Here is a 14,207-nt window from a genome sequence, read left to right on the forward strand (position 1 = left end):
AAGTATAAGTAATCAGTGTGTGAATGTTTAGAGGGGAACATTCATGAGAATTACATTAGAAATTTGTTTAATGACTATGGAGATAGATAGAGAACACAGGGAGAACACAGGTTTATGCGCAGGTGCATCGCAAAGTTTTCTCTCACTCTTTGCACATAGAGACTAAGAAACAAAGAAAACTATTCTCGCACATCGCGTGCCCTCTGCCAAACGTTTCTGTTCCTGACACGGTTCCGATCTTTACCAGTCCGTAGTGGCTAGGCGTACGCTGGAAGCGGGCTAAATGACGCCCGTCTAGACGACATCCGCGAGAGACAAGGTGGTCACCGGAGGTTCTAAGTGTAATGGACTGACAAGGCAGCCAGTCCACAGAGACGGGTAGCCGAAAGGGCACACGTACACACACGCCGACTGGCGCGAAGTCTGGAGAAGGATTCGTAATGAATGTGATAAAGAAAAGAACGTAGCTACTAGAACACTTAACTTTTATATCGTCCTTTGGTATACAGCATTCTTGATGATACAAGTGAGACTATCTTGAGATACATGCAATGGTACAAATGGCGCCTTGCTAGGTCGTAGCCATTAACTTAGCTGAAGGCTATTCTAACTGTCTCTCGGCAATTGAGAGAAAGGCTTCGTACGTGTAGTCGCTAGCAATGTCGTCCGTACAACTGGGGCGAGTGCTAGTACGTCTCTCTAGACCTGCCGTGTGGTGGCGCTCGGTCTGCGATCCTGACAGTGGCGACACGCGGGTCCGACATGTACTAATGGACCGCGGCCGATTTAAGCTACCACCTAGCAAGTGTGGTGTCTAGCGGTGACACCATACTAAGTGCGCAACAAACAACCTGAATGAAACTACTGCTACATCGAGCTACCGTCAGAAAAGTGCGGGAGGCGGATAGAGGAAGCCAACAACCGGAAAAGGGGGAAAGAACATCGTGATAGGTCACAGAAATTACTTTGCTCACTTAACAAATGATATTGGTATTTTTTTTAAATAAGTGAACATTATTCATTTGAAAAAATGTGGACATAATATAGACTGCATAGTTCAATCTGTGACAAATAAAAATGGCTCTGAGCACTATGGGACTCAACTGCTGAGGTCATAAGTCCCCTAGAACTTAAAACTACTTAAACCTAACCAACCTAAGGACAACACACACATCCATGCCCGAGGCAGGATTCGAACCTGCGACCGTAGCGGTCGCGCGGTTCCGGACTGTAGCGCCAGAACCGCTCGGCCACCAGCGGCCGGCCTCAATCTGTGTCAAAATTGAAATCACAAAATAAGCCACCATCGGACATTGACGAAGGGAGACCACGGCGTTGGTATCACGTATTTACTTCAAACCTCTAGAACGTACAACTAATAAGGTGCACTACTCTGGCAATTCCTAGAAAATCGCAAGAGGTGTTTTACGCGTCTATTATGTAACATTAGCTGCAGCACCCCGTCTTCAGGCCACAAGTGGCCCATCGGGATCATTCGACCGCCGTGTCATCCTCAGCTGAGGATGCGGATAGGAGGGGCGTGTGGTCAGCATACCGCTCTCCCGGTCGTTACGATGGTTTCTGTGATCGGAGCCACTACTATTCGGTCGAGTAGCTCCTCAATTGGCTGAGTGCACCCCGAAAAACGGCAACAGCGCAGGGCAGCCGAGATGGTCACCCATCCAAGTTCCAGCCACACCCGACAGCGCTTAACTTCGGTGATCTGGAGGAAACCGGTGTATCCGCTGTGGCAAGGCCGTTGCCAGTATGTAACTTCAAGTTTCCTTCAATTTACGTCTAAGGTCACAAACGTTTTGTTAATAGATTACCGGTTTCGGTCAATAATCACCATCATCAGTTCTGTTTATAAAAACAAAGTTCTAATATACTGCAACCATAGTGGCTTTGTTTTTATAAACAGATCTGATGATGGTCATTATAGACCGAAACCGGTAATCTGTTAACAAAATGTTTGTGACCATAGAAGTAAATTGAAGGAAACTTATTGTATATACGGATCACTGTTTTATTCGCGACAATGTCGCAGCTTATTATGTAACTGATGTATTCGTGCGGAGGTACCAGCCGCAAAAAGTCAGCGTGGTGAAATAATTAGCGTTCGCAGTTTGCAACAGGGTGCTGGACGAGGCGACGGTTCAAATAACGCTGACATTAATTTTTTAATCTGTATCTTTTTTCATCATTTGCGACATTATTTATTTCATACGACACTTGAGAGAGAATACAATGAAAAAAAAAACCATGAGCATTTTCATGAAGCTTAGTAAATTTCGTATGTTATTTGACTACTTCCTGTTTCTAATTAAGTTTTCAAGGATGAATACCTTGGACGCCCAAGTCAAACCTTGATACATAATAATTCCAATCAGTAATGCAGTAAGTCACAATGTGCCAGACAACAAGAGTAATGCACAATTACCCGTCGGATGTGCTCTTGACATCACAGGTAGCAGGATGGTATTTGTCATACAGACAGGGAAAACATAAATTAAAACTTCATCCAAATAGTTCATGCAAATACACCTGTTTTTTTTTTTTCATTATATTACCTCTCAAATGTCATATAAATTAAGTGACATGACCAGTGAAGAAAAAATTAATTAGTAAATGAGATTGAGCGGGAGTCGAACCGTCGCCTCATACACATTCGTCTTACGAAGCCCGAACGATGATCACATGACCACCATGAACTCTACCGTCCAGCACTCATGCACGGATGCATAAGCCACGTAACAGACGCGTAAAATTTCTCTTGCGATTTTCTCTGAATTGCCAGAGTAGTTCACCTTGCTAGTTGCGCATTATGTTTCTTAATGGCCTGCTAAAGGAGTACAAAGTTTGAAGTAAATCATTGATCCCAATGTCGTGGCCTCCCCTTATGAGATAAATTCAGTGGTGAGAAGCGAAAGTTTATGCCGGGCCATGATTAGAAACAGGATTGTATGCTACACGCGAGCGGTCGCCTTAACCACTTCGGCTATCCGATCACACTTCCTGTGCAACCCAAGCTCCCACTATGTCCGAAAGAACAGGTACTACAGATATTAGTACATGCGGCTCCGACTACTTGCGGTAATCAGCGTAAGGCTGTGAGCAATGAGATTAATGGACAGGGGCAGTTACACGTGTAATGGTTCAAATGGTTCAAATGGCTCTGAGCACTATGGGACTCAACTGCTGTGGTCATAAGTCCCCTAGAACTTAGAACTACTTAAACCTAACTAACCTAAGGACATCACACACATCCATGCCCGAGGCAGGATTCGAACCTGCGACCGTAGCGGTCGTGTGGTTCCAGACTGTAGCGCCTTTAACCGCTCGGCCACTCCGGCCGGCACACGTGTAATGTGCAACATGTTTGGAATTTGGGTTTGATGAGAGACGTGCGCGGAGAGCCGTCACGGGAAAGGCGACCGCTCGAATGAAGCGGGAAATACGAGTCTGGCAAAATTTCTCACTTGTCGCCGCTGAATTTATTTCAATGCCCGATTGCGACTACTGCCGGAATTTCAATTTCGTCATGTATGTATACGGCTGGTTGTTCTTCCAGACGTGTAAGAAAGAACGGACACCACACACACAAAACAATATTTTGAAATCAGTCATTAAGTTCCTAAAGGATCGCAACTGGTTATGCTTGGAGAAATTGGAATTCTTACAAAAAAGGTGCGCTTTTAGGCTTTTAGAGGCGTATACCTGACACTCAGTTTTGCATCCGAAATGTTTTGGGCCTTATATTTGCGATTATAGAGTCGCCAACTTTAAAGTTTCACTTATGTATCTTCCTGTTGCAACATTCAGATCGGAGGTATGCTGACACTTTGGTTGCCTCTCCTAGCATATTCAGTTGTGCTTTGAAGAGTCACTATGTAATGTATTAAAATTTTGTAGTTTACTTTCGTAGTAGATTTTAGACACCTTCCTTCCTCCTCTTCGAACAGATCATCCCATGCTTATTTACAAAAGACGCTGAAACCGGTTACGACATAATTTGTGAGTTCATAAATAAAAAAAATAAGGTGAAGAATTTCATGTATTAAAATCATTCTTCTTCTTGAACGGATGCCCCTCATGCATTCACACTTACCGCGTTCGCTGCATTTACAATGTGAAAGAGTACTCGTTTAAATTCAGATTTTTGTACATCAGATTTAGCGGGCAAACACAAGCTACGATAGCTCCGAATCAGTACTGTTCTGTCTCTGTATCTCTGTTTTGAGAGAAAACCCCGTACCTAACAAGGGAACCTCCCCATCGCACCCCCCTCAGATTTAGTTATAAGTTGGTACAGTGGATAGGCCTTGAAAAACTGATCACACATCAATCGAGAAAACAGGAAGAAGTTTTGTGGAACTATGAAAAAATGAGCAAAATATATAAACTGAGTTGTCCATGTGGAAGATAAGCAACATAAAGCATAATTGAAGCACAGGAGCGTCGTAGTCCCGTGGTTAGCGTGAGAAGCTGCGGAGCGAGAGGTTCTTGGTTCAAGTCTTCCCTCGTGTAAAAAGTATAACTTTTTATTTTCAGTTTATGTCACAAAGTATTATGTTTTCATCAGTTTTTTTGGGAGTGATTATCACATCCACAAGAAAACCTAAATCGGGCTAGGTAGAAGAATCTTTTTACCCATTCGCCAAGTGTACAAGTTAGGTTGGTCGACAACAAATTCCTGTCATGTGACGCACTTGCCGTCACCAGTATCGTATAGAATATATCAGACGTGTTTTTCTGTGGAGGAATCGGTTGACCTATGACCTTGCGATCAAATGTTTTCGGTTCCCATTGGAGAGGCACGTCCTTTCGTCTACTAATCGCACGGTTTTGCGGTGCGGTCGCAAAACACAGACACTAAACTTATTGCAGTGAACAGGGACTTCAATGAACGAACGGACAGATCATAGCTTTGCGAAAATAAAGAAAGTAAATTATTCACTCGAGGTAAGACTTGAACCAAGGACCTCTCGCTCCATAGCTGCTCACGCTAACCACCGGACCACGGCGCTATTGCGCCTAAAGTCTCCGTGATGTTGCCTATGTTGCACATGGACTACTCAGTTTGTATATTTTGCTTGTTTTTCCATAGTTCCACACAACTTCTTCCTGTTTTCTCGATTGGTCTGTGTTCAGTTTTTGAAGGCCTATCCACTGTGACAACTTCTTCCTGTTTTCTCGATTGGTCTGTGTTCAGTTTTTGAAGGCCTATCCACTGTGACAACTTATAACTAAATCTGAGGGGGGTGCGATGGGGAGGTTCCCTTGTAAGTAATTTAATAAGAAATGGAGCTGCTGGTGGACATAAATGAATCTGCGGCTATTGTCTTTTGCTAGTTACTTCCGTCGAGTGGCATGTGATGTGATATGTTATTCCCTTTTGTTTTGATGTGTGACACTTGCTGACCTTCACACTTGTTTGCCCATCGATGGGGGTGTGTGGCGAAAAGTAATACTCTAATTTTGATGGAACCTTGATTGTTGCTAAAAATAAAAGCCAGATTGGAGAAATACAGCTCGGTAGTATTAAACTGAATTTTGAAGAAAGTTATTACATTAATTTATTTGTCAGAAATTTCAAGTTGGTTGGGTTGTTTTAGGGGAAGAAACCATACAGCGAGGTCATCCGTCTCATTGGATTAGGGAAGGACGGGGAAGGAAGTCGACCGTGCCCTTCCAAAGGAACCAAACCGGCATTTGCCAGGAGCGATTTAGGGAAATCACGGAAAACCTAAATCAGGATGGCCGGATGCGGACTTGAACCGTCGTCCTCCCGAATGCGGGTCGAGTATGCTAACCACTGCGCCACCTCGCTCGGTAAATATCAAGTTTCGTGTTTCTTTTTCTTTATACCATTGGTATATTTCTGAAACTTTTGGCCTAAGGGACCTTTTCAAAATTATTCGAAACAAAGCATGACTCCATTACTCAGTACACAGTTCCATGTTCTGTTGTCGGAACAAGCCACATCAGTGGTGACGTGTACAGCAGGTACGCTGAATAATATTCATATAATGTATATTTTAAAATGAAAGAGATGATTATTAAAAGGACACAAATTACTTTTTTTGAGTAAGTAATACTCTTCTGTTTGTTAGATGCCTTCAACACTTACTGTCAACTTGCAGAATGTTATGAGTCACTGAACCATGTACGTCCAGCGTTAATGACTACCGCAAATATGTTTCGCGGAATTTGAATAATAAACTACTGAAAACAATACTAAGGCTTCCACGGCTGGCCCTTTGGAGATACGCTATCGCTATAGTTTTATAGGTATTCAAATGAAACTTCTCACATCCTTATGGTGATAGCGGATCTCCATTCTACTTAAATATAAACATCCTAGCCTTATTTATTAGCCTACTTAATCTATCTTGCTTCCTTAAGTTTTAAGATGAAAACCAGAAAATCATGAATTTCCACTAAAATCTTAATTTGTGAAATCCAAAGTACTGTTTTATTAAATAATTATGAAAAATGAATCTAATTATAAAATTTTAATTCTCTAGCTCTTTTCTGTTGCGCCAATGATTTTTACAGAAAAACGTCCAAATTTCGAAAATGGCTAAAGTTATCGAACTGATATTCAACACACATTAATTTAGTATTACTCCTGACATGCTAGAAATGTTTTAGGTTATTTGCTTGATTTTTAAAGCATTGCGCAACATTTATGACGTCAGAGCTAGTTACAGCAGACTGGCTGGCACACAACGAAAAGACATGTGAATTTACTACAGCGTGAGTAGGCTGCTTCCGTACATCACCCTCTACTTAAATTTTTTTTGTTTATGAATGTTAATGAACGAAAAAAAATTTAATTACAAAAAGGGAAGCAAGAGTACAGTTTAACTTCCTATAAAAATTAAAATCGATATGTAAACATGTAGAAATATTAAAAGAAAACTGATTACCTACATTAATTATTTAAATTGCGGGCATGTTCACTGCCTCTTAAGCAACATTATTACTCAAAATTTAAGCAAAGTCAATCAAACACTTTGGCATACATATTGCCTTAGACAAACAAACACATAAAATATGTAAAATTATGAAAATCTTAAATCCATTAAATACATTTTTACATACACAAATTAAAAGAAAATAACATGATACATAAACAGATAATTATCTCTTAGCAGTCTTTTCTAAACCTGAAAGAAAAATTTCACAAATCATTTTTACACACGGCTGGCATTAATGTTATTAACAGCACGAAAATACATCCGCTAGAGAGAGAAGTATTCGTCGTAGAAGATTGGATAAAGAAAAAATATTGTGTTAGTTAACTGCACGGGCTTTTCTGGAACGGTCTCGGAAGTAGTCTGGCTTATAGGCAGTAGCTGGCTGAAACCAGATGTTAACAGGAATGAAATTCTAAACTCCGATTGGAACACATACCGCAAAGATACGCTGGATGTGGACGCGAGTTTATACCCACAAAAATACTATAATGTCTAGTAGTACAAAGTTCAAATGCGTTGCATAAAACGTGGTAGTCGTATGCTTTTACAGACCCGTACATCAAGAGCACTTGTGGGGCAACATTTGAAGGGAAACTTAGAGAATATTTTACTTCTATTTCCTGGTCGTGTGGTAGTAGTAGATGGAGATTTTAACTTACTGTCTACATGCAAGAAGACTCGAGACAGACAGTCGGGGAGTCGTGTGAAATTGCCCTAATCTCCTTCTCCGAAAATTACCTCGAAGAGTCAATCGATGAATAGACTTTTGACGATAACATCTTAAATCGGCTCGTGAGAAACAAACCCGAACGTTTCATTTCAGTTGGCGTAGAACACGGAAGCAACGATCACAAGACCGTCACAGCATCACTAGACGCGGCTGTAGATATGAATACGAAGAACGGTAGGAGAGGCAAAATTCAGATTTCACATTACTCGACTTGACAGCATGAAAACTGCGTCTTCAGCACTAACAAAGGTGAGTATTAATGTGCAGAATTCAAGAGCATTTTATAATACACTTTAGGCACGTACGTGCAGAGCAAAACTGTGAGGTGTAGAAAATACACACCGTCCTTTGGTAGCCATGTTAGAAAGCTTCTTCGAAAGCAAAGAGAGCTTCACTGCAGATTTTAATATAAACAAAGGCTCACATTCAAAAACCAAACGAAGCAGAAAATAATGTGAAGAGAGCAATACGTGAAACGTCCAATCAATTCGAAAGTAAAATTCTATTTACAGACTTCAGAAGAAATACTAAGAGGTTTTGGCCTTATGGAAAACAGTAAATACTGTGACCCTAATGGGACTGAAACAGAGGGTGACAAGGAAAAGGGCAAAATACTGTCGTTCTTCCAAACATGTTTGAGAGAGCAAAATGGCACTGTAGTACCTCCTTTAAGTGGTTGCCCGAATATAAAATGACAAACGTCGAAGCAAGAGACAGAGGCACAGAAAAGTGACTGAAAGCTCTCGTCAGAGGAAAGTTTACTGGAACTAACGGCAGCGGGCCGAAGTGGCCGAGCGGTTCTAGACACTACAGTCTGGAACCGCGCGTCCGCTGCGGTCGCAGGTACGAATCCTGTCTCGGGCATGGGTGTGTGTGTTGTCCTTAGGTTAGTTAGGTTTAAGTAGTTCTAAGTTCTAGGGGACTTATAACCTCAGCAGTTGAGTCCCATAGTGCTCAGAGCCATTTGAACCATTTGAGCCAAATCTATAGGCATTTGTGTCTGACGTTAATCTATTGCAGAATTTGGGAACATTTTTGTATGTTCATGTATTATGACAATTCCGGAGACGGAACATCGCCCTTGTAGGAATCAACATGGGTCCCTAAAACAACGATCGTGTGAAACACAGTTCCCATTGTTCGTCCACGAGACCTAGGAAGTAGTAGGTAGATGCCGTGTTCCTAGACTTCCAGAAGGCGTTCGATACGATTTCACACTGCCGTCGAATGCACAAAATACCAACTTTGTGATCTGACTGATGCGGTTCTAGTAAACAAAACAGTGCGCCTCGCCATCAACAGAAAGAAGTCGTCAGACGTGAAAGTAACTACGGGCGTACCCCACGGGAATGTTATAGTACCGTTTCATTCTACAGCATCCACACACTATAAATATAGACATACACTAATAAGCCAAAACATTATGACCACTGCCAACCGCGACGTTGGGTTCCTGCTGGTAGCTTTGCGGGCACTTGACACGGTAACAGAAGTATGTAAGCGGAGCAGACACGGATGGGGGATCACTAGAGCGTAGATATGGGCTGCGAATGGGGAAATCATACAGATAAGCGACTCTGTCAAAGGGCAGAGTCTGTGAACGAGTATGACGAAATGGCTAAGCTCATCGAATGCTCACGTGCTTCTGTCGTGAGCATCTACGGAAAGAGGTAGAAGGACAAACTACCACCAGGCGCTAAATGGTTGGAAGTCCACGACTCTTCACAGGACTTGGTTCAAATGGTTCAAATGGCTCTGAGCACTATGGGACTTAACATCTGTGGTCATCAGTCCCCTAGAACTTAGAACTACTTAAACCTAACTAACCTAAGGACATCACACACATCCATGCCCAAGGCGGGATTCGAACCGGCGACCGTGGCAGTCGCGCGGTTCCGGACTGAGCGCCTTAACCGCGAGACCACCGCGGCCGGCCAGGACTTGGTGTTTGGGGGCTTGTCTGCTCTGTACAGTGGGACAGATGGTCGATCTGTGACATCTCTGCCGAAAGAGTAGAATGCTTGTGCAGGCACAAGTGTTTCGGAGCGCACTGTTCATCCTAAATTATTGAAATGGAGCTCCGCAGCAGACCACACTTGCTTGTTTACATATTGACCCAGCGACATATTCATTTATGATTGTAGTGGTCACGGGACCATCGGGATTCGAGCGGCTATCAGTTTGTCGGCTCTTCGGATTAGTCTCATTTTTGCTACACTAGGTCGATGGTCGTCTCCACAAATGACATCATCGACGTGAACGGCGGCTCGAAACGTGCAGCCCGCTACAGATATAGGGTGGTGGCGGCAGTATTATGCTATGGGAGACATTCTTGTGTGCTTACATGGGGTCTGTGGTAGTAATCGAAGACACGCTGACAGCTGCGGACCAACTGCATCCCTCGATGCTTGATGTCTGCCCTGACGGCGATGTCATCTTTCAGCAGTTTAATTGTCCGTGTCTTGGACCCAGAATCGTGTCAGAGTGGTTTGATCAGCGTTAAAGTGAACGTTTTAGCAAACTGACGTTACTGTCTCGGCGACCAAATTCGCCTGATGTAAATGCTACGGAACCCATCTGGGTCGCTATCAGGCGCCATCAACGCGTATGCAAAGGAACGACCAGTTTATTACGCGAATCACATGACCTGTATGTAGACATCTAATGCCCCCTACGCCCAAAAACCTACCATTAAACTGTGGAATAAGTGATAGGCCGAATCAGTGATGGATTTAGTTCCAAACCGTCTCATTAAGCTCGTAGTCGTAATGTTGAGGCTTATCAGTGTATATATGTATTTATGTATGTTTGTATGTATGTTCCACGTCTCCTACTAAACCATTGGACCGTTTTCAGCCAAACCTGGTACTTATATGTCTTACTGTATACAAATTATCGCTGTATGGGTGACAACCACCTGCCTTTCAAAGTGGTGGGCGAGAGGGTGAGAAAGCAGTGCAGCCCACAATGCAACAAGACCAGCCATACTTAAGTCATCCATGATTTGAGAGTGAGAGCACCTAGTGGCTTGCAACAAATGTTATGTATAATTTCAAGCACTTGCTACCCCCCACCCCCCCCCCCTCAAAAAAAGAAAATGGTGAAAAGCAAAAAGTTTAACGTTTAGTACTACATTTTCGCTGCTCAAGCAGTAAAACTGCCATATGAAGCACAACGTTTTAATTTATAACTTCTTTACTACTGCATAAGTTTACGACACATATTTCAGATAGATTCACACTTACCATTGAATGCACAAGCAAAATTATATGGCTGTGCGGCACATAGTTCAGGAGATGTCAGTGAAAAACTGCAGCATCATGTATGACATTTTAATTTAATTCTTTCTAATAACTCTATTCTCAACATATTTCGCATACTACTGGATGTATCGATGTATGAGACAGGCGATGTACCCTCAGACTACAAGAAGAATATAATAATACCAATCCCAAAGAAAGCAGGTGTTGACAGATGTGAAAATTACCGAACTATCAGTTTCATAAGTCACAGCTGCAAAATACTAACACGAATTCTTTACAGACTAATGGAAAAACTAGTAGAAGCCGACATCGGGGAAGATCAGTTTGGATTCCGTAGAAATATTGGAACATGTGAGGCAATACTGACCTTACGACTTATCTTAGAAGAAAGATTAAGGCACGGCAAACCTACGTTTCTAGCATTTGTAGACTTAAAGAAAGCTTTTGACAATGTTAACTGGAATACTCTCTTTCAAATTCTAAAGGTGGCAGGGGTAAAATACAGGGAGCGAAAGGCTATTTACAATTTGTACAGAAACCAGATGGCAGTCGTAAGAGTCGAGGGGCATGAAAGGGAAGCAGTGGTTGGGAAGGGAGTGAGACAGGGGTGTAGCCTCTCCCCGATGTTATTCAATCTGTATATTGAACAAGCAGTAAAGGAAACAAAAGAAAAATCCGGAGTAGGTATTAAAATCCATGGAGAAGAATTAAAAACTTTGAGGTTCGCCGATGACATTGTCATTCTGTCAGAGACAGCAAAGGACTTGGAAGAGCCGTTGAACGGAATGGACAGTGTCTTGAAAGGAGGATATAAGATGAACATCAACAAAAGCGAAACAAGGATAATGGAATGTAGTCGAATTAAGTCAGGTGATGCTGAGGGAATTAGATTAGGAAATGAGACACTTAAAGTAGTAAAGGAGTTTTGCTATTTGGGGAGCAAAATAAATGATGATGGTCGAAGTAGAGAGTATATAAAATGTAGACTGGCAATGGCAAGGAAAGCGTTTGTGAAGAAGAGAAATTTGTTAACATCGAGTATAGATTTAAGTGTCAGGAAGTCGTTTCTGAAAGTATTTGTATGGAGTGTAGCCAAGTATGGAAGTGAAATATGGACGATAAATAGTTTGAAGAAGAGAATAGAAGCTTTCGAAATGTGGTGCTACAGAAGAATGCTGAAGATTAGATGGGTAGATCACATAACTAATGAGGAGGTATTGAATAGAATTGGGGAGAAGAGGAGTTTGTGGCACAACTTGACGAGAAGAAGGGACCGATTGGTAGGACATGTTCTGTGGCATCAAGGGATCACAAATTTAGTATTGGAGGGCAGCGTGGAGGGTAAAAATCGTAGAGGGAGACTAAGAGATGAATACACGAAGCAGACTCAGAAGGATGTAGGTTGCAGTAGCTACTGGGAGATGAAGAAACTTGCACAGGTTAGGGTAGCTTGGAGAGCTGCATCAAACCAGTCTCAGGACTGAAGACCACAACAACAACAACTGGATGTACCTGCAAAATTATATCATTTTGCACCACATAGTTTGGGAGGTACAGTGTGAAACATAAGCCTACATGGAAATAAAACTGCAGGTCGAAATTCGCTTGGGAAAAGAATGAAATATGTGTACAGTTACGTGTGAAATATGATAAATATGTGTGAAGTTTGACGTCTGATATGCGGGCAAAAGGCACATGCAAAAAGCTCTCCATCAACTACCGAGTTGATGATCAGAGACAACATCGATGCTACAGGTAGTCTGCGAAAACCAGTTCATAGATATTAACCACTGGTGGAATCGTGTATACTGTTGGGTTTAACCCCCGCAGCGTCAGTTAAAGCCCAGAGATGTTGTACTGAAGCACTGAAACTGGTAGTCATACAATAAACAACATCGTAAGGACGGCTGTAGTTGTTCCATTTTATTACATAAATGAACGACCGAACTTCCTCAGACCTCCAATCACAATGACGGACATAGAGAAACTCATTATCTGATAGTGCCAAAAACGGTAATTGTCTCTGAATAAGGAAAATTGTGAGGTCACTCACATGAGTACGAACTAAAAACGGTTAAGTTTCGGTTACACGATAAATCACACAAATTTAAAGATTGTCAATTCAGGTAAATACCTAAGAATTACAACTGCGGACAACTTAAGTTGGATCGATCACATTTATAATGTTGTTGGGTAGGCAAACCAAAGACTGCATTCTCTTCGCAGAATATTTTGAAGATGCAACATGTCTACTATCGGGACTGCCCACACTACGATTGTTCGCCCTCCGCTTGAGTATTATCGTGCGGTATGGGATCCTCATGAGATAGGATTGACGGTGGACATCGAAAAAGTCCGAAGAATGTCACCTCATTTGTATTATCACCACGTAGGTTAGAGAGCGTCACGGATTATGATAAGCGAGTTAAGATGGCAATCATTAAAAAAAGAGCGTTTTTCGACACAGCGAGCTCCTTTCACGAAATTCCCATAACCAGACTTTTCCTCTGAATGTGAATATATTTTACTGTCGTCAAGCTACATAGGGAGAAATAATTATCGCAATAAAATAAGAGAAATCAGAGCTCACACAGAAAGATTCAAGTGTTCATTTTCCCACGCACGGTTAGAGTGCGGAATGGTCTGAACCCTCTGCCAGGTACTTAAGTGTGAACGGCAGAGTAGTGATGTAAATATAGATGTGTAGCAGCTCGTGATTTTCATTTTATTTGTCCTATGTGAATATGGGTCTGGGAACATAATTTTTTACATTAACGATACACAGAATAACTTTTCAAATTACGTTAATGCCTTTATTTTCTTGAGATCATAACATTATACGTAGCCTACATTTGTTCTCCGCCGGTTACGTATGCGTTCTTGTAAAAGCGGAGATCTGACAATGGCGCGGTCCAGTTAAAAAGCGTTTCCTTTCCTTTCCATGACGAACTAACTTCTCTTAGAGCGTCTCCGTCCTCCACAAAAGAAAGACAAGAGAATGCGTAGTGAATAATACGAACCTTTGTCCTAGTTTACCTTAGGTGATAAAATCTATTTGTTATTTACATATCGATATAATTGATTACTACATTGGAGGCAGAAAAACGGAGATGCTACAATATTTGATACAAGTAGGACTGTTTTGTAGATAAAGCTGTCATCTCCTTTTATATCTACTTTTGATACATTCCTTGTCCCGGCGAGGGTGCGTTTCTGGATGAGAGAGGGTGC

General features: G+C 42.0%; 1 pseudogene; it reads right to left on the reverse strand.

Annotated features, from left to right (window-relative positions):
• Positions 1-1,646: 1,646 nt before the first annotated feature.
• Positions 1,647-1,764, reverse strand: LOC126195955 (5S ribosomal RNA; annotated as a pseudogene).
• Between the last annotated feature and the right edge of the window lie 12,443 nt (positions 1,765-14,207).

The sequence above is a fragment of the Schistocerca nitens genome, chromosome 7 (genome assembly GCF_023898315.1).
Source record: "Schistocerca nitens isolate TAMUIC-IGC-003100 chromosome 7, iqSchNite1.1, whole genome shotgun sequence".
Taxonomy (NCBI): Eukaryota; Metazoa; Arthropoda; class Insecta; order Orthoptera; family Acrididae; genus Schistocerca; species Schistocerca nitens.